The 21,372-nt window shown below is 37.9% G+C and overlaps 1 protein-coding gene across 2 annotated transcripts in view; it reads left to right on the top strand.

Annotated features, from left to right (window-relative positions):
* Positions 1-1,219: 1,219 nt before the first annotated feature.
* The window catches only part of LOC145989448 (thymidine kinase 2, mitochondrial-like), a 35,372-nt gene continuing 15,219 nt past the window's right edge, over positions 1,220-21,372 (top strand). Inside the window, exons 1-2 of one of the 2 annotated variants that reach the window (XM_083124792.1) lie at positions 1,220-1,243; positions 5,482-5,574. The gene's annotated coding sequence lies outside the window, so the exon portion shown is untranslated. Of the gene's footprint in view, positions 1,244-5,481; positions 5,575-21,372 lie in introns of those variants that run through there. The other variant, XM_083124791.1, reaches the window with a different exon arrangement.

Here is a 21,372-nt window from a genome sequence, read left to right on the forward strand (position 1 = left end):
ACGATCTAAGTCCTTTTTTTGTTATTAAATAAATATCCAATTCTATGTCTATTTGACATAAATTTCCTTGCCAGGGCTGTTGCTTTTACACAAATTTTGGCGATATTAACTACACGTAAGTTACATAATGGATAGATGTTGTTATATACTCCCTCTGTCCCATAATTATAGTCCGGTATGCCAAAATGGTAGTACAGAAATGACAGACGAAGAGGCAGATGGAAAGCACAATTTGTACTGATCCTTGAGTAGTAAATTTGTATGACTCATTCCCTTGCTTCATGTTCTTCTTCTGTATACACCAATGTCACAGTTTGAATATCAGGCAATTATTATGAGACAACAAAAGGTGTACCGGACAATAATTATGGGACAGAGGGAGTATCTTTTACCGTTTTTTACTAATTCATGTAATAACAATAATGCAATATTAATAAATTTACATATTCAATTACTATTATTTTAATTCAATATAATTATTCTAATTATATTATTATTATCATTATTGAGAAACTTGGTCCCCCCCGAAATGTATTTCTAGATACGTGCCTGTCACTTTGGTATGCTTTCAGTCTAGGCTCAGAGTTCAGATCTAAGCTAAAAATGTAGTGTATGTAGGAAGCGAAGATGGTTTTGTGGAAAGTGTTTATTTGTTGTTTCGTTCGAGAAGACGTTGAGGCAGCGTTTTGAGGCGTGGTTCATCGATATTCTACCCAAACTGTAACCAAATAGCGTAATTGTCATGGATAATGGATTATCCGTATCATTCTGTTCGCAATGAGAATGCACCAAACAATGCTTCGAGCAAAAAGTACTTCAAGAGTGGCTTTCGTGGAAGACTGGCAAAGACAAAGTTTATTTTATGTCAGTACTTCGTTTATTACACGTATTCAAAACATTTAAAGGCCGTTAGTTTCTCAGTCCAAATATATTTTTAACTTTGTAATTTGTTTATTTTTTCGTGTTCGTATTTCGTTAGCGCCAAGCATTGACATTTCTCCGCATGAAACAGATGCACGCAAGAACGTTCCGCTCCTTCTACCTGCGGACTCCGAGATGCAAATGTGACGGAGAAAATGTTTCATGTTCATGCTTGGCGCGGAGTGATACATCAAGTTGCAGTGCGGTCCCAGCTGACGTCACAGAGTAGTATAACCGGAGAATGTGTGTTACAGCATTTACTCTGGAAATTGTAATGATGAGTTTGGATTTCCTTCCACACCAAGCGATACAACTGTGCATATGTACAGTCGGAGAAAGAATTACCTGGGCCACGGGACCTAGAATTTTGTAACGTCTTAAAGCCTGTTGTTTATGCAACCCAAATAACAAATTATTCGCTTAAGTTTGTCTGGTGGATCTGAGTTCTCGGGAAGGATTGAGCATTGATAGCATGAGTCATGCCCCAGCAACAACAAACAACAGCTGGGTGCTACGTGGCCTCAAGAAGAACATTTCAGCAAGTGGTTTCTTAACAAGATCTACTCGTAAGAAAATATTCTTCGAGTGATACTAGTCATTGTCAAGAAGGTTCATGAAATGATGGTTCTCATCACAGGCCACATGCCACACGCTAATGGTTTAAGTCCAGTTTATGCACTGGACCTACAGATTAAAGTGGGATCCGAACCAAATGTTCCTCTATCTGGTATTGAATTCGAAAGCCTTTGATTACATGTCAAAGACGTTACCACTACGCCATCGGAGAGGCAATGGAACGCCTTGAGAAAGAGACAAGTGAAACCATATTTGGCGTAAATTTTAAAAATAAGACAATATTTTGTGGTCACAGTTTCGAACCGTGGGAGAGGCATATATATTTTTGTCCCATCGTCCATTTCACGATAATTCTTCCTCACCGACACGATTAACGCCAGTGGGAGAAGAAAAGCGAAGTAAAATAACTGAAACAGAAATAAAAGGAAAAAGCGAAACAAATTTTATCCATAATATTCTGCAGTCACTTCAGTCGTGTTCAAGGAATCCTACCTTTAAAGGGAGCCGTTATCTCTAACTTGTCTTTTCCCCTTCCTTTGTGCTCTCGATTCCCTCTGTCACGATTGGTCTAAAACTAATTAATGCGACGTTGATTAAACAATCAAAACAACGAAACAATGCACAATCAACTGCTCAACATTCCAATTTTTTTCGAATCGGAAAACAATTGAGATGCAGTAAAATGAAGCAGGAAGCAGTAATAAACTGGGAATTTGGTACGGAAAGAATTAAATCGGTGAAGATGTCCCATTTGATTGGATTTTTGTTATTTAGTGTCGCTATTCTTTCACTTTTGGCAAATAGCGACGATGAAGATGAGTAATGAGTGATGATATGATGACATTGATTAACGGACACTCACCAAGAACACCCATAGCCAAACCGAGATTCGAACCAGGGATCCATGCTGTCGTAGCGCGCTGTGCTAACCACTCCGCCACGGAGGTTACTTAGGAGTGGACATTATACCATATTTTGTGTGCGCAATTGGGATCAATCAATGGAATGACTAGGCATATTATATTATTAATATATTCATATCATAATATCACGTCATATTATTCGGCACGAAGTAACATCATAGACATTCAATCTTGCATTATTGCCTTTCAACTATTTCTTCGAATTCAGGTTAATAACATCAATAAGATAAATTATGAAACAAATGATAATGAATGTGGGATATTGACAGTTATTTCGAATTACCTGACACAAGGAACATTAAGCAGACTCGGTGCGCAAGCTCATTAAGTGGTCAACATTCGATCTCGTCACCAAAGTTCCAGGATTTGAGAACCGTCCTTGTCACAGGTGTTTGAGTATTTCGTCATTAATTTCATGTAATGGTCACTCGTCCGCGACTAGGAAGAAAATTGATGTTACGTAACAAAACCAATAAAAATAAACATGATCGAAGAGTACTTATTTCATCTCTCACGAAATCTCCTATAAAACCGGGATATATGAAATATATTTATCTTCACATACTTTTTCGATTTCTATATTTAACTGACCGAGAACGGGAGAGCAATTTTCAATTCGAGAAACCTAGAGACGGAGACACTGTCAAGTCTTGTTTCTTTCTTGACATCTCCCTAATTGAGTTGTTGGTCTGTTCGTTATTGGCTTTGTATTGGCAATTGTCATTATTCTTCCCCTGTAGGTAAACCATAACGACGATTTATGATGAAATAAAGCAGATAAAAGGGCAAGAACAAGAAAGTCATGTCTGCCCGGGACTTCAACCCAGAACCTTACGTAACGAGATTTGAAATTCTGGAGAAGGCATCTGTGTTTCGCTTGACTTTCTCTTTCCTCAACTTCTGTTATTTTATCATGCACGTATAATTAAAATGGATCTGAGAAAATACGTTGCGATCCATAATTGTGTTGGTTAGATACTATACTGTAAATGTGAACTCCAACATGGAATAAATTATTCCCTTTTGTATGTGGTTGAACATGACATTTTCTTACTCTGTGACAATTTCTTTTTTAGTTTTTCTGCACAGATAAGCTAATCTGGACTGGACCATCAGTTTAAAATGACATACGAACTACTACGTGCGTCCACCGTGTATCGAACCTGGGATCCCTTGATTATAAGGTGACGAAGTTATCATTACGCCATCGAGGAGAAAATATTATTCACTCGATCTATACAATAATTTATTTAAACATTTACATTTTCGTTTTCGTCTTTCTTTTTTGTTAACTACTCTTCTACGACTCTTTTTTTGTCTTGGAATTTCTTCTTGTTTCGTGAAAAAAATAATACATGCAGGCTGTATACCCCCCCCCCATACAAATAGATAGAAAGCTCACTCTCGAGAACTAATTTATAAATAACGTAACCATTAGGAAACAATTCGAACGTTAACTGATACAACTGCAGACGAAACAATACTTACAGACGCTAACGAAATATCTATTCTTGTATAAGCTCACAGGCAACAGGTATCTGGTGAGTCATTCACTCTTGATAACTACGAGCGAAGGTCACTGAACCAAAGGGTGGCAAACAGGCGTCTGCTCTACGAAACAAGGGTTAGCAGACGAAGCCCGTGTTCCTGTTATCAATGACATACGAAATAAGGAGGAACACAGCTTTCATATCAAACTAGACCAGTGTTTTGGTCCCGTCATTGCATGTAAAACACTTTCTCGTCGTGGTCTTGAAGGCCTACGTAAAGGCTTCTCTGCAAGAAAGATATCTTACCATTGAGGGGAGGAAAAGTGTGTGTGTGTGTCGAGGTCCTTCAACTTTCGTATTCTTCTTCATTTCAGAACGCGTGCTGTATCGTCGATTTAATCCAATCTATCCGTTGTAGGATTTAGGTTCTGTTTCTGTTCGGTAATTTCAAATTGTCTTCCTGCTTATGTTATTCGCGACGAAGCTTCTGGTTTCGATAATCTGGACAGTAACGGGATTATGTTGGTTGGTTGATTTGGTGTCTTAAGTCCACTTTATGCACAGTAAGACTAATCGCGAATGCACATACAGTTTAAAGTGGTATCCGAACCACTATGTGCCTACACATTACTTTGCTGCTAGATATTTGCATGCTAAGATGAAGGAAATGCTACATTTTCAGTGTGTGGAATTAAGATTTATTTCTGACACGAAGAATCGGAGTAGTGAGAAAAGTATCACCTCACATGTTTGAATTATAGCCCCCCCCCCCCACACATACACACACAGGATATCGGCCGTGGTTTTTATAACGAAATATAACATGGATAAATTGTGTCAAGAAAAACTGGAGCCTATTCACATCCCTACGGAACTTGAAAGAAAGGCCACGTAGAAATTAGAAAGTTCTGTTCCGACAAAATCGGGTCGTAGTAAATGAAAAAGCAAAGTGCTACTTTGTGCTTTGCACCAAGCCATGAAGGCGTGTAGGGGGTGCGGAGTTAGGGTCCCACACTTTCTTGCTACGGCCGAAGGTGGTGGGGATAATGTGATCAGCACCACCCCCTGGCCGCCTTTACCCCCCCTTAAGTTTCCTACAGGTACCCACTTTATACGACGCTGGGTGGGCGCCGGAGCCACTTGAACAGGTGGACAAAATTCCAATTCTCCCCAGTCGGGATCGAACTCAGATCTCTCGCATGGTAATCAAACTCCCTAATGACCGAGCTACCGCGGCACATATAGTTTAGTAGCCTTTGTAATTAAGGCAAGAATTATTTTAGCGTTTCGTTCAACGATTTTAGGGGAATCATTTTCGGGCATAGGCTATAATTCTTGTCGGTTCTGCGACCTGGCTTGAGAAAAGGCGATTTTATGACGAACAACATTCCACCTGATGTCACGTGATTTTTCTACATTTCCTGTGTCTGTTGGCTATTCCATGAAAGACGAGTTGCTCCTTGAGACAGTCAGAATCACCCGATCACCTAAAGGTGCAATGTGTGTTGCCTACCTTTCAGGCATTATTTACAGCCATTAAAGTCTTATGGGGAAGAACTTTTTTCCACCACTGTACACGTAAATCATTTGCAGAAAGTACACGACTGCAAGGTCGCGTCGGAACATCACCACACTGAGTCGTCTGATGTAGAATCAAAAGACTGGTAAGTTGTACTTCTCTCCTTACCTTTCTTATTACTAATTTGTATTTTCTGTGTGAAAAGACAGAAAAAGTGGAGACTAGAGACATACAAGTATCGTCTGGATAAACCATCAGTTTTCTGCTCTTACGGCTTTAACGCTACTCAACGCTGTGGAGTGAATGAACCACATTCTCTCGTGGGAAGAAAGGAACTTTTATATTTTGGTCATTTACAGTGGCGCAGGAACGGGGGGGGGGGGGGTACAGGGGTACATTGTACCCCCTCAAATTTTTGAAGGGGGGTACTGTACCCCCTAAATCCGTAAATCCCGTTGTACCCCCTGTACCCCCCTTAGATAATTTGACAGACGCAAGGTGCTACTGTTAAAGGAACATATTTTCAATTCGCTCAATAAAAAAGGTTTAGGTATATTGTTTATAACTTACAAGCATTATCTAATTTATCTTACTTAACTACCACAGAAATTGAAACCATTGTAAACTTATTCTACTACATTGTGCTTGCTACTATATAGCTAGTTCATTGAACTGTGTTCTTGGAAACCTCTTTAAGGAGATGAAAATTGTGTAAAATTTCTGTGAAACGATGGAATCAGATAAAGTTTACTCTCAGAAAATCACGCTCCTGATGAATGCTCCTTTGCGTAAGGGGGGTACACATTTCTAAAGAAGTGGTCGCGTCGATTCAAAAATAATATATAAATCTTCATCAGAAGAGTATATGACTGACTTTTTCTTTTGAATTTTTCAAATGGAATTTTCCGAAACGAAATACTTACACAAATGAGACGAGACATTGGGGGGTACAATATACTCCTGTACTTCATAACTTTGTAAGAGGGAAAACTATACTTAAACCTATATATTAAGAGATTTTGAACATAGAGATGGCACAAGAAAAGTCTGTGTTTCCTCTCAAATTTCGAAACGAGACTGAATTAAATCTCTGCAAAATCAAAGCGAGGCGATACTTGATGTCCGAGATGATCTCGTTCGACACACTGGTATCATATTTGAAGAAATTGGTAAAAATAAATTTAAATTACTGTGGGTCTTATCCAAAATACCAAGCGTATAACGTACTGACTTCATTTTTTTCAAAATGCCGTGTATTTTGTTTCCTGTAATTGCAAATTTAATGCATTAGTAAAAATTACGAACCTGTGCTGCCCGGTATAATCTATTTATAATATAATTCCTTATTTCGACGGTTCACTTCATCGAAACAAGATATAAAGCCGAAAAACGTTATTAAGAAAAGTGTTGCTTTAATGACATATACGTTGTGAAACTTTGAGTGGTGACACAATGTACGTGTTGCTTATACTAAACATTTCGTGGGTCAGGACGAAATATCTCGCCTTGTAATTGAAGGGTCCCACATGCACATGGCTTTCGATTCCACTTTAAACTGCAGATTCAGTCCCGATTAGCCCATGAAGTGAATATACATAGAATAACTTTTAACAACTTCTGAGTGGACACCGAACAAGAACGAGAAGGACCTCACCACACAGGAGACGAGATGAGGCTGTGACAATTCTCGACTCGTCTCATCTCGATGTCATTCCTAGGTCAAATGAAAGGTTCCCCTTTCCTAGACATTAGAACAGGGTGCAATATATGATTTTATCAGAGGACGACAACTTAATTTTACCTAAGTAGCTATTAGAAATAGTACTTAGAATTGGACATTAATCGCTTAAAATCTAATTTTGATATCGAATGCAACACAAACACAACGCCATTTGAATTTAAACCCTAAAGTCAAGCTGGAAGAAAATTACATTAGTCAAATGAATGCACGGGATAAATGAGACTCACTGCAGGTCCTATGGTTTGCCAGTTGGCTTGTCAAAGCCACTGTGTTATCTAGACTAGACTTCATTCAATTTCTTACAATTTTTTCTGCATGAAAACAATGCACTGGGGGTATAAGTAAAAGTATGTTTAAAACTTCTAATTGTTTTTCTAATCAGTTAAGGTTAGGTTTATGACATTTCACATTCGGCTGGTATCGTAGATATTGATAGATTTTGGATTGAATTCACAAGGTCTTTGAGCAAGATGGGAATGTTTGATTGAGTGATTTGGTTTATTTTACTTCGAATTTCTGCCACTTCTGGCTAATCGCGAAGATGAGGATGAGTGATGTTATGATGAAATTGATGAAGGGACACTCACAAATAACACCCATAACCAGGCCAGGATTCGAACCGGGGACCTCTGGCATCGTAGAACGCTATGCTAACACCTCCGCCACGGAGGCTGGCGAGGTAGGAATGTGTTTTGAATTTTCTTTGTACATGCGAAAATCTAACTGTGATGCGCACATGCATTTGCTTACATTAAAGTTCACCTTTTCACGTAAACGAGGAATTGACAAGTCACCTTAAAACAGGCATGTATATAAATTTAATACTAGTAAATACGAAAAGAAACCTTGGCCGGCTCGTTATATTATCCACCGAAGATTGGAAAGAGAAATAAAACAACTTTCGAGCGTTTATCTTTCCTTGCTTGCTCTGAGATCTGAAGGATTTCGGTTTTGTATATGTAATGATAGTACTTTCAGTGCTTGAAGAACGTTGTTAGGTACAAATAGTTACCGGTATGTTACAAATAAATGCTTTGTCAAATGTTTTACAAATATTCCAAACTTAATTAGACTCAATATTTTTTTAAAAAATACAGCACCCTATAGATGTCTGAGGAAATACCGAATACATGGCTTCTAAAAGGCACTGAATGTGGACGTGGTACACATCTGCCATAAATTGTTTAAATATATTTTTATGCTTAGCTATGGGACTTTAAAATTAAAATGAACTGAACTGATGTGGACTCTATAAGTATGATATATTCAGTAATATGGTTTCTATATCCAGTTGGTGAGAGACGATTATTTCTGGTTGGGATGGCTGAAGATAGAGGGGAGGGGGAATCCTCCTCACCCCCTTTAATATCACCCTGCATTAAAATCAATAGATGTATCTTTGTTCGAAATTTTCACATTTCGAAAATCCTGATATTCCGTTTCGTTAAATTCAAAATGAGCCCATGAATAAGGTCCAGAGCTTTATATTTTTCGATTTGTTATGTGGTTAAAATCTGTTTTTAAAATGACCATAAATTCTAAGGAAAATATAGAAATAAAAATTATTTATGCCAATTTTTAATTAAAAAGGCAGGAAATTCGTGTGCTGTTCTAAAATGGAATATTTCCGATGCCTTCACATTATACTTATAGTAGTATACCTTCGAAGTAGTATATGCGTAGATGCGTAGTATGTATGTATGTGTGTGTGTATATATATATATATATATATATATATATATATATATATATATATATATAGGAGGCTGAATTTTGTACCCCCCCAAATGAAAAACGTTCCTGCGCCACTGGTCATTTATATTTTTAAAAAGTTTACTGTTGTTTTAAACATCATGTTCAGGACTGATGGCTTAGTTTTAGACCTCAGAGAGAAGTAACACTGTATTCTTATGCTCAGGGGTGGGTAATTGTTTAGTTTTAGGGGGCAAGGTCGAAGCGTGATTGATATTTTAGACCTCTCGGAGAGGGGGGGGGGGCGATTCCCCTTTCTCACCTTCAGTCATAGGTTCTTCTCTAAAATCTGAAACATCTGAGAAGGGTCACTGATCTGAAAAGATAGGTAAAGTTCAGACTGATTTCATTCAAATGCAAGCAGTTGGCGTAGCGTAGTGACTTGCCCCATATCTGACACCTCGGCCCTCTTCAACCATACACTATATTTGAAAGTTTTCGTTGCAAATCTTAAGCCTAGCAAATGCTCTCAAATTACTGATAGATTCATTTCTTAATCTCAATCTCTGAATAGCAGTCTGAGATTTCAAAATATCAGTAAAAGGTGAAAGAATCGTTTTTGTACGCCATTTTAGAAACAGAAATGTTTTATATGCTAAAATATGAAAAATATAGTGCCTCAATCTCATCGACTGCCTTCGCGATTAGCTAAAAATGGCAGAAAGGTGAAGTAAAATAAACTAAATCCATCATTAAATTATTTTTTTAACTCTTTCATTAATGTAATTATCATTTAGTATGCGACGTTTGTGTTAAAATTATACTACGATTTATAAAATGATGAAATGGTAAATGCAACACATCGATCAGAAAGTTTCAAAAACATGGATTTTCTTAATACGTTTTCAAGTGGTCCCCTTTTAAAACTAACGTGTTTTAACGTGTTACTAATCACTAAAGGAATGCCTCAATACCATCATGCCTTACTGCATGCGAAGATCTATAGTGGAACCACAAGGAAAGAAGCCTGCGCAGAACCTCATCGCGCTGGCGGGTGGGGAAAAGGACAGGGAGAAGGAGCCTTCGGCGCGGCCAATGTCAATGTTGCCAGACCTATTGATTTCTCGGGAGAATTCCTTAATAAACTATTGCTATGGAACCTCCAACGGCCTGCTCAAAAACACGTTTCATGCTCATCTTACTTGAAAATGGAGGGGAGAGATAGAGTGGAACTCCACTCAGCCATGAAAAGTGCTGTTTGAACTGTGAAATTATGCCAAACGATACTCAATTGTGCTAGGATATTATTATTATTTTATTACTATTTTTAGATGGTTGTATTTTATCCCACCCGAAAACCTATTTCTATTTTAGTTATTTTACGTCGCTTTTGTGCCTCTACGGGTAAGTACGACAATGTGGATGAATGAAAAACTGATGAAATAGATGAAGTAACACAAACACAGTGAAACGTCCTTCCCTTACTAGGTAGAAACACTGACTTCGTAGCGTGGTCAAATTATTTTATACATGTATGTGTGTGTGTGTGTGTGTGTTTATTTATTTCTAGAAGATGGGGAGGATAGGTTGCAACCTAGCATATGCGTTGCTATCTTGAATTATTGAGGAAGACATGCTGTCTAATTCACCAAATATATTTCACATACGTAATGCATTATGGTTCTCATTATGGTGTAGGACGCGTGCCCACCCCTAACGATAGCTGTACACCGAACACCAGTAGAAGGCAAATTGATTTGTTATTGTTAGCATTCGACTTGAAAGATTGTGGAAAATGAATGTTGACATTAAAGTACCTATTATTTCAGACGTATGAGTTGATTTCAGTCACAGTCATTTACATCCATTTTGATAATAGGGATGTAGGAACGTGATAATTTCAAACTCCAGTGGTGTTTTATGAGAGGGCAACATTATTACGGGGTAATATGCCTCGTTTACCCGCCTGATAAAAATATATTGTTTCCCCCTCGCTAGAAAAAATCTGTGGACGTCCCCTTCCCCCCAGTGCACACGCCTATGCCGCCCTGCCCCCGAGAACGTCGTTCATCCGCTACTATTAGATCGTCGGATGTTGCTGCAAATCTGGTTTCCCAAGGAACAATCTCCCGATTTTTTCAAGTCTGACCTGGCAACACTGCCCCGAGCACCGATAACGGCAGGGAAGATGCGCGAACGCTTTTGACGGAAGGTTTTTTTTCCCTTGTGGTCGAACTATAGTACCAGGCAAGGATGGAAATTTGCGGTAATTATCGTAAGACATAATATGTTAGTTTCTTTGTATTAAGCGCCATTAAATGGAATTATAAGTAATAAAATAGTCGATAATAGAGGCCTCTGGTTCTCCTTTTATCTCTTATGAGGCATCGCCACTGTGGATATACATATATTCAAAAACCATATATTTATTGTTTATGTAATAAATATATAAATATAACAATACAATATAATAAGCTCTTTAATTATTATATATATATATATATCAGGCGCGGCTCGTGCATTATTTACCCGGGGGTTCACTGAAGTGATGTGACATATATTCACTTTCCGCAAAATATACTTTCTTCGCCCAACAAAAGGATAGGGGAGGGTTTAAAAGCTTTGTCAAGAATTCTTTTTATCTGGGAGTATAAGGTTTTGTTGTAGGGGTGTGCGAATAAATTTAGGGCTGAAACTACAATATATTGTGCCTTTATGAAAAAAAGTTGAGTTTTGTTGGAATATCATGGACGTCCTCAAGTAGGGGCAAGTAATATATTTTTTCCCCACGAGGAGCAAAAAACACTCCTTCAGTCTGAAGTTACTGCAACGCTTTTATAATAATTACCAAAAAATACTGTGACTGAAATTAAATTATATGCGTGTAATATATAATTTTTGGTTTACATTCAATTTCCATGGGGGGCGGCCCCCTTTTCCCCTTCCGGACGTCCATGCTGACTAATCAGAACTGGTCCTACATTTGTTAAAGGGAAATGGCAACTAATGGCATGCGCATACTCAGTGGCGTGCCCAGGGGGGGGGAGGTTGATGGGGGTTAAAACCCCCCCCATTGGTTTCGTCATTTAAAAAAATTCAAAGCAGAAATACATTTTATTTCATAAATCGCCAATATTGTAAAATGTTTACATTTGGCAATGAGAAATGTATTTGCTTCTTCAATTACTTTTGATAATATTGGAGTTGAGTTACAGCAATGCACAAGCATTCATTCATTCCTTAGTCACTGAAAAGGAAGTAGAATTTCCTTCTCAGTATGGTCAAGAAAAGAGCCGCAACCCTTGGAATGCGAACTGAAGGAATCCCTCCTCCCCTTTCTTTCACCCACGATGACCCTCTTAGGAGAATGACCCTCCCTTTCCTGTTACGACAGTGCTGCTAACTTCCCTTTTCTTTCTTTCCCCTTCTTATACCATTTATGCCAGCAGAGCAAAGTTCTGTGAGATTTGAATCACTACAATTAGTAGGCAAAGTAAGTCAAAATCTTATTTCGCACCTGGATGCATATTTATTTCAAAATATCAATAATTATAATAATAATAATAATTGTTGCAGGCAGTAGCGAGGCATGGTTTTATGAAGGAGGCAAGCGATGTTTTGTACAATAGCATGCCGGGAGTAATTAAGTAATGATAATGGTATAAGATTGATTACTTTTGCAACCTCAAAGAATTTAATTGTGAAAAGTACCACTTTTAAACATAAAGATATCCATAAATATACCTAGTCTTCTCCAGATGGTAAAACTCATAATCAGATAGATCATATTCTCATTGATAAGAGAAGGCATACTAGTATAATTGACGTTCGTACACATAGAGGTGCTGACTGTGCCAGTGACCATTATTTAGTAATTGCTAAATTAAGAGAAAGACTCTCAGTGATAAATCATAAGCAACAAAATCTAAAAGTTCTAAAATTTGATACAGGAAAGTTTACTGATGAAAGAATTAAGAAAGATTACCAAATTAAACTGTCAAATAGATTTGATGTTTTGCAGGATTTAAATGATGATGAAAATATAAATGAAACAGACGTAAATAAGAATTGGGAGCACATACGTAATGCAATAGAATCAGCAGCTAAAGAAAGTATAGGATACCATAAACCGAGAAAAAGTAAGCCATGGTTTGATAATGAATGTCATAATCTAATAGAAATAAGAAATCAGGCTAGACTTAGGTGGTTAAATAACTCTGATGATACAAATCTAAACAATTATAATAGAATAAAACGAGAAGTTAACCGCACGTTTAGAAGTAAAAAAAGAGACTACTTGAAAAACAAAATTAACGAAATTGAAACAAACAGCAAAAATAAAAATATCAGAGATTTATATAAAGGTGTAAATGAGTTTAGAAAGGGGTGGCAACCTAAAGTAAACTTGATAAAAGATAAAGACGGTGATTTTCTAGCTGACCCAAGCGATATTCTAAATAGATGGAAGAACTACTTTAATGACCTTTTAAATGTCCATGTAGGAGATAAATCAGAAGTGAATGAAGTACACACAGCAGAACCTTTAGTTCCAGAACCTAACTTGACTGAAGTTAAAGATGCTATTTAAAGGCTAAAGAATAACAAAGCACCTGGCATTGATTTAATACCAGCTGAGTTAATTAAATATGGTGGAAATTCATTAATTTGTCAAATTCATAAATTAATTTGTTTAATATGGAATAAAGAAGAAATCCCTCAACAGTGGAAAGAATCCATAATTGTTCCTGTGTTTAAAAAAGGTGATAAAATGAACTGCAATAATTACCGTGGAATTTCTCTACTCTCAACAACATATAAAATATTATCTAACATTCTTTTAACAAGACTAACCCCATATGCTAATGAAATTATAGGTGATTATCAATGTGGATTTAAACGTAACAGATCAACTACAGATCAAATTTTTCACATCAGACAGAGACTTGAAAAAAGTGGGAATATAATCAAAATGTCCATCAGCTATTCATTGATTTCAAAAAAGCATATGATTCGGTCAAAAGAGATAAATTATATAATATATTAGTAGAGTTTGGAATACCTAAGAATGTTGTTAATATGATAAATGTATGCACCAGTGAAACAGAAAGTAAAATTCATATGGGTATTAATATGTCTGACAAATTTACAATTCATGATGGGTTAAAACAAGGAGATGCATTATCTCCATTGCTCTTTAATTTTGCCTTACAATATGCTGTAAGGAAGGTAAAAGAAACTAAAGAAGGACTAAAATTAAATGGTGTGACTCAGTTGTTAGCATATGCAGATGATGTAGACTTACTGGGGGATGATGTGAATACCATTAAGAATAATGCTAAAATATTTTTCAAAACTGCTAAAGAGATAGGTTTGGAAGTTAACAAAGAGAAAACTAAATATATGCTTACAGGCCGAAACCAAGTGTTAGGTAATAATCAAAATCTAATTATTGATAACAACTCGTTTGAACCAGTTTCCAAATTCAAATACTTAGGAGTAATATTAACAAATGAAAATTATATTAAAGAGGAAATAAAAAGTAGGCTTAATTCAGGAAATGCATGTTACTTCTCTCTTCATAAACTTTTGTCTTCTCGTTTAATATCTAAGAATCTAAAAGTTAAAATATACAAAACCGTAATTTTGCGTGTAGTATTATATGGGTGTGAAACTTGGTCCCTTACATTGAAAGAGGAACATAAATTGAGAGTATTTGAAAATAGGATCCTTAGGAAAATATTTGGACCTAAAAGGGATGAGGAGACAGGTGAGTGGAGAAGGTTACATAATTTAGAACTACATAATTTGTATTCATGTCCAGACATTATTAGAATAATTAAATCAAGAAGACTTAGGTGGGCAGGCCATGTGGCACGAATGGGAGAGGAAAGAGGAGTTTTCAGGATTCTTGTTGGGAAACCTGATGGTAAGAGACCAGTAGGAAGGCCAAGACGAAGATGGAGGGACAACGTCGAGATGGACCTAAGGGAAATCGGTAGGGATGGAAAAGAGTATATAGATCTTGCTCAAGATAGGGACAGATGGAAGGCCTGTGTTGCTGCAGCCATGAACCTTCGGGTTTAAGAAGGCTAGAGAGTTAGTTAGTTAGTTAGTTAGCATGCCGGGAGGGAGGGAGGGATGCGTTATATAGCGCAACTGGCCCAGTCAGTTTCATAAACAAAATAAAAGCAATTAATATGCCAAAATATTATACGTTTTACTCTTGTGCTCTTTACAAATTAGATATTTTTTTCTCAACCAATTTCCAGCCTTCAGTTTATTGAATTTTCTTGTAACATGTGTGAAAGATCTCACTTGAATTTGTGCGTAAATAATTTAGCAGTTGCCAACACTACTGACACTACTGGTTGCTGTCAACACTGGTGACGTAATTTGAGCTGGACCAAGTTGGATGCATGTTTCAGACATTCGACCGCCCGGTATCTTTGTCCCAAGTCCTGGTGTTCTCTGGGGTTGTAGCGAGTTGCAGTCTGCAAGGTAGCAAGTTGAAGTGGTTGTGTTGTGTGTTACGTTTCTGCGTGTGTAATAGATTTTTGACGTGGAACTAAAGATGGATAGAGAAAAGAGGAGAAATACGTATTAGATTATTTCCAAAAGAAACAAAAAATGGAAGTTGAAGCTTCACCTTCCACAAATAGAACGTCAGAAAAGGTCGATTTAAGTTCAGAGGAATTCCATCCGAATTGCGAGAGTGAAACGTGCGAACTTTCAGACTCTTGATATTCAACAAGAAGGCATAACAGAAGATATTGCAAACCTTGTTGCAACATTATGTCAAGGAACTGTCGAGGTAAGTGACGTTCATTATTTGATAGCAGATATATCCATAGACGGATTTAGAATTGTTTTTCTGGGAGGGCACAGCATGTGCTGTAAGCATACAATCGTGTGTGTGCAGGGGAGGGGGGTGCCCGCGTGTGTATGTCTGGAAGACGTGTGTAGGATGTCACCCTATATCACCAATAAACTTTCGCAGGGCGAGAGAACATGAAGATGAACAAGTTCCCTCAATGATTTCAGGGGCCTCACCGATGGTGGTGTAATCAAAGAGGTCCTGGGTTTGATCCCCTGTGAAGGTGCATTGCACAGTGGTACGTATCCCGATTTAAACTTTAAGTCCAGTCCCGATTAACGTATCTGAATATAAAATGGACTTTACAATCATTTACTTTTTGTTTTGTTCACGAACCCTCGAAAAACGATATTACCTATCTTATAGATCCACCAAGGCATTTGAAACCCTGGCGTCGGAGCAGTGGCACTAGTGTCGCTAGTTAAAGCCACGGGGAAGCCTGTGGTTCACGTATTTTCCGAGGTCCCAGAAAGCTTGGTGCTACTATACAGTGTATATGTATGCAACCACATTATAAAATCAGTTTTATTATTTTGTAGGAAAGGGATAAAATTTGTATTACGACACGGGATAGACTAGATAGGCATCCTATTAACTGTAAATATTCCTTACAAATCTTCTGAATATTTCTCTTATACAAACGCAACAAATACAATAAGTAATATACGTGTGCAGTAATAAATTCATTTTCTGAAAGCATCTTTTCTGGCATCAGTGGTCGAAGTAGGTGATGCTGCCTCCAGTTAAGAAAGTTTCACAAATCATACCCCCAATTAGAATAATTTTCATATTGAGCATCCTCCACCTACTGTATTGTCTCCATGTTGATCCATACAAGGATGTACCCCATCGTATTTCCAAAATCGATCAAATATCCCCTCCCTTTTCGGCTACGAATTTCTATTTCGAGCACTGTCTGGCAAGATTTTGTCGGGCTCAGTGACAGATCCTGTGGTGCGGTACTGGGCTTCGGAGGGGAAGGGGGGAGTGGCCCCTTCAACAGTTGGTTTCGCAGTTCCATAACGTTAACATTATACACAATTCCTCTTCATAGACCTAATATGAAAATGAATATGACACATTAATGACACTGTAGTAGAAAATGTTAATTACTGAAGGGGTTCGTATTTGTTTATCGACTGTCAAACAAATGTTTTGACCAATAATATAATAATACAATGCCAAAAATGTACACAATATTTAGCAAATCCATCTCCACAACAAGTACAATGTTGATTGAATTGATGTTTTAAATCCACTTTATGCACAGTAAGGCTAATAGGGACTGGGCCTAAAGTTTAAAGTGAGATCCGAACCACTATTAGCCTCCACCGGGTGGGTATTGAACCTGGAACACCTTGATTACAAGGCGACGACGCTAACACTGAAATGAAACTGTGGTATCGTCATCTTGCAGCAATGCAAACACGTCCAGTAAATGCTCTTGAAGCAATTGATATATGCAGTGAAGTAATATTTCCCTGGGTAAACACGTTTGCGCATATTATGTACAATCCCGGTAACAACAACATCAAATGATAAATCATTCTCAACTTTGAGACGTTGAAGACCTATCTTCGAAATACCATTTGCGAAGAAAGATTAAATAGGTTAGCTGCTCTGAACATTCACCGGGATATAAAAGTTACTTGTGATGACATATTGTCAGAACTCGCACAGATACCTCGATGCCTAAATTTCAGAATTTAAATTGTTGAACTATGGTACCTTATTTATTACTGTCTTTAAGACATCAAGTAGTCTTAATCTCTTTAATGTTGTTACAATGTTGAGTGTACATATTTTTTGTTTAAAAATTATATTTGAGCAATTAAATATACAATATTAATAATTTGGAAATATACAAGCAGGTGCTTTTATATGATGCAATAAAAACATGAAGCATCCATAGCAAATACATTGATTGCGTTCATTGGGGTAAAATCCAAGTATATTAATTATCTAATTTATTACAAGAAATTTGACCTGTGAACTGGAAAATGTATTGGATTCATAACCCTCCCCTTACGAAAATTCTGGGCACGCGCCTGACTCGCCGATTGGTGTGGGGAAGTGGGGTAGACGAAACAGCTAATGAATGAAGTTCATCGAGGGTGCGATCAAGTTCATCTTCGAGTTCATTGAGCCTATCCATTGAACACTCATTGCTTGGCAAATGGAAATAGACATGCCAATTTGAGGGGGGGGGGGGTTGATGCCAAAAGAGAGAAAAATAAAGGTTTAAAAACCGGGAAGCCAAGCCTCCACCACTTAAATCGTCTTCTTTACCATATTGATCGAGCACTTACTTCGGGAGAAATGAGATAAGGTCAGATGGAGTTTTTCAGTTTACTCAGCTAACCAAATGAGAGTAGGAGGAGAAGGGTAGGTGGCTGAGGGATGCGCCAGCACTTACCTCTGCTTCCTGGCGGCGGCACTGGCTGCTACTACCAACTGATTACAACTGAAAATAAGGCCTGGTGACAGGGCACCCTTCGCTTATATAGTAGCCAGTTCCGCTGTACTTTGCAACCTCCGTTTCATGTGGAATTCTCCTCTGCAATACGGAGCATTCCAGGAGACGGAGGAAACCGGACGAGAAGTACACCAGGAAGCAAACGTTCTGCACCCCCATCCCTAGCCATCTACAAAATGTGTCTGTGGCAAACAAAGGAGAGCTAGACTTGCAAGCACACGTGGAGTGCGAAAAGCACAGAGAGCCGTCAGAGGTGAAGCTTCATCTACAAAACTGACTCAGTTTTTCACGAAACCTGGCAGTGAACATGAAGATAAAATAAAGTAATTTTATTTAATGGTGACTAATTGTATGTATGTAATGTTTTCGTGTTTGTGAATAAATTGATGGTGTGTGTGTGGCTTTCGAAGAAAATGTCCTCTTTTTAGCATTTCAAAATATGGTAGCCCTAATGTATGTATACTTTTCTTAGTAGTCAGCCCCAGGGTGCGAAATCATTGAAGACTGGTGGAGGAGAGAAAGATCCTAATCTATTCATTAATTTACTTGTTTTAAAGTATTTATAATGAAGTATACAGAAAGTTCCGAAGGACAGACTGAGTATATTTATAAAGTTATTGAATATAAGAGTAAATTACTACATATTTAAAAATATATTATAATTAAATAGGAATTAATTTGTTACTTTTATATATGTAAAAATATCAGCTATTTATAAAGTAGGAAGTAATTCCTTTGGTGGCTAGCAAACATAATACTTGAAATGAAAGTTTGATTTATATTAATAATTAACATAAACTAAACTTAATTAGATTTCTGTATTTATATTTGTCTTGAATTTTTGTTTTTCTTTAATTGTGCATATGTTACAGCTGACGTAGACATGTTAATGGTTTCATGAGAGAGAGGAAGAGAGAGCACATAATCTTTTCTAGATTATCCTTATTAAAGTATGAGGATTGTCGCCACACACATACATAAATATAACCCAATACATCCACTATTTAGTTTTAATTTCATCCACCCTAATATCTTTTGCTATTACAACAAAAACTCTCCACCCAAGAAATTTTTGTTGGAGGGCATTTTTGAGACCAACATAGTTTATAACGGTCAAGTATTGACTAACAGGTAATTAATCTAATTGCCCGTTATTAGGAATTAATTACAATTGATAATATTAAAATCCGTCGCGAATACAGGTGTCTAGCAACTGTCATAGCCAACACTAGCTTGCACAACCACCGTTTTTCGCCCAAATTAGGATTTACATGCATTCTTATGGGGAATAGCAGGAAAAGAGCAACTTCTAAACCAATGGACCGAATTGGATGAGATTTTAACCAGCGGAAGACCACATCTTGAAAGTACTGATTCCAAGATTTGAGCTTAATCAGAACAGAACTACGGGAGTTATGAATTATTAAAGATTCATCGCTGAATTGAATGGGAGACGCTACCCTACTGAGTTGGCCTGGCTATCCGTGACTGACACAATAGAGGAGGATTTAGCCTAATATCTGCGCGAGGGGCTGCTACCAGAGGTTAAGGACCGGAGTGAGCGTTGACCAGGATAGGAGGACAACGGTCAAAGCACCAGAAACAATAAATTGACACCTAAACATAGAGGGTAGAGCGTCACCACGTTCAAATCTGGAATAAAAGGGATGATTTGGAATAGCGAGAAACAGTTTGACTACAATCGCCACCGGAGTGTGAGCTATGTGCGACCACCTAGCTCGGAGTCGCGATCAGACTCGTGGTCTGGATTTGTTTCTTCCTCGAGTGAGTGTTTTAGAGCCATGGAGTAGAGCAGAGTAGAACCAGGGGGTCGTTTTCCCCCTCGCCGTCAACGCATCCGTGCACATACGTGTGGTTATGTGAGAATAACGCCAGACACGTCCACCTGTGTCAATCGTCCGAAACAACGTCCTGAGTAGTAAAAGTTAATAACATTTGATATCCATGTGAAACCGCGAATGGCTCATCGCCAAAGCCACGTATCTGTACTTACGAGTGACCGCGAAGAACTGACCTATTATTGCCCAAGTTGTCGTAAGGAGTCGACAGTGTACGTGTACCGTCATGGACGTCCCTGCGAAGTGAACGAGTGAAGCCAGGATCCGATGATGCCAGATGGAGCTGCCGACTGATCCACTTTCGCCAACCAGGATAACCGCGAAGTGCAACACTGAAGTCTTGCAGAACTGTAGGACCACTTTCACCCAACCCAGGTCAGAGGGAATGCAGCAAAGGTAAGATCCAACCATGTGCGTGTGTGAGAGAGATGACGCCAATCTACCGCGAATCAAATCATTGCATAACTTAAATCAGTGCTATGGCATCCGTAGACATCGTTATTCCGGCGGAGTAATCAATGTTACAGATCAGAGTTTATGTTAACAGCAAACAATAGTTCATTGAATTATATTTATACCTTCTGAAAAGATAAAAGGGGTTCACACAAGGAACAATTATTCACTTTATACTTAAAATCCTAAACGGTAAATTGTAAACGGCAATGTTGCCAAGAAATAGCATGAGTATAGTCAAAGTACTAATTAATCTAACCTTTGTAATTGTCATATTGTCGCAATATGCCATGGAATGAGTGTATGAATGTGAGATCGAGTGAAAGAGGGCAAGATGTACTGTGTATTTATCTGTGTTTTAATATATGTGTATATTCAGAACCACCGTAGTATTATGTAACGTCATTTCAGGTGCATGAATCAAATCCTCCTAGGTTTATTCTCGGTAACTCCGACTGTAGGCACTTATCCTGACCGTATTATAATTAATGTAATGTTTAATTCGCCCAGCAGGTGAGGCGAGTGATTCTGCGTCCAGTTGAGTTAATTAGTTATTAAATCAGCGCGTGACAAGTTGGTTGGGGAAATCCCCCCCTGTCCCCCCCAGAATTTCGCAGCCTGGTTAGCCCTTATTTTGTCATCTTTTTCTTCCTTTGACGTTCCTTTTTTATATAAATGCTGGGTTAAAGGGAGGTTATGTCCTCATCAACCCCCTTCCCTCTTTTGGGCACGCCATTGCACAAACCCCTTCGTGCATTCAGATGCAGGAGTTCCTACTGCATGGCTTGTCCATAACGAACTCGATTTTTAAGTGTCAATTTTTTTTATATTTTTTTCTTTTTGGTTTT

The sequence above is a fragment of the Lepisma saccharinum genome, chromosome 6, assembly GCF_977018435.1.
Source record: "Lepisma saccharinum chromosome 6, izLepSacc3.1, whole genome shotgun sequence".
Taxonomy (NCBI): Eukaryota; Metazoa; Arthropoda; class Insecta; order Zygentoma; family Lepismatidae; genus Lepisma; species Lepisma saccharinum.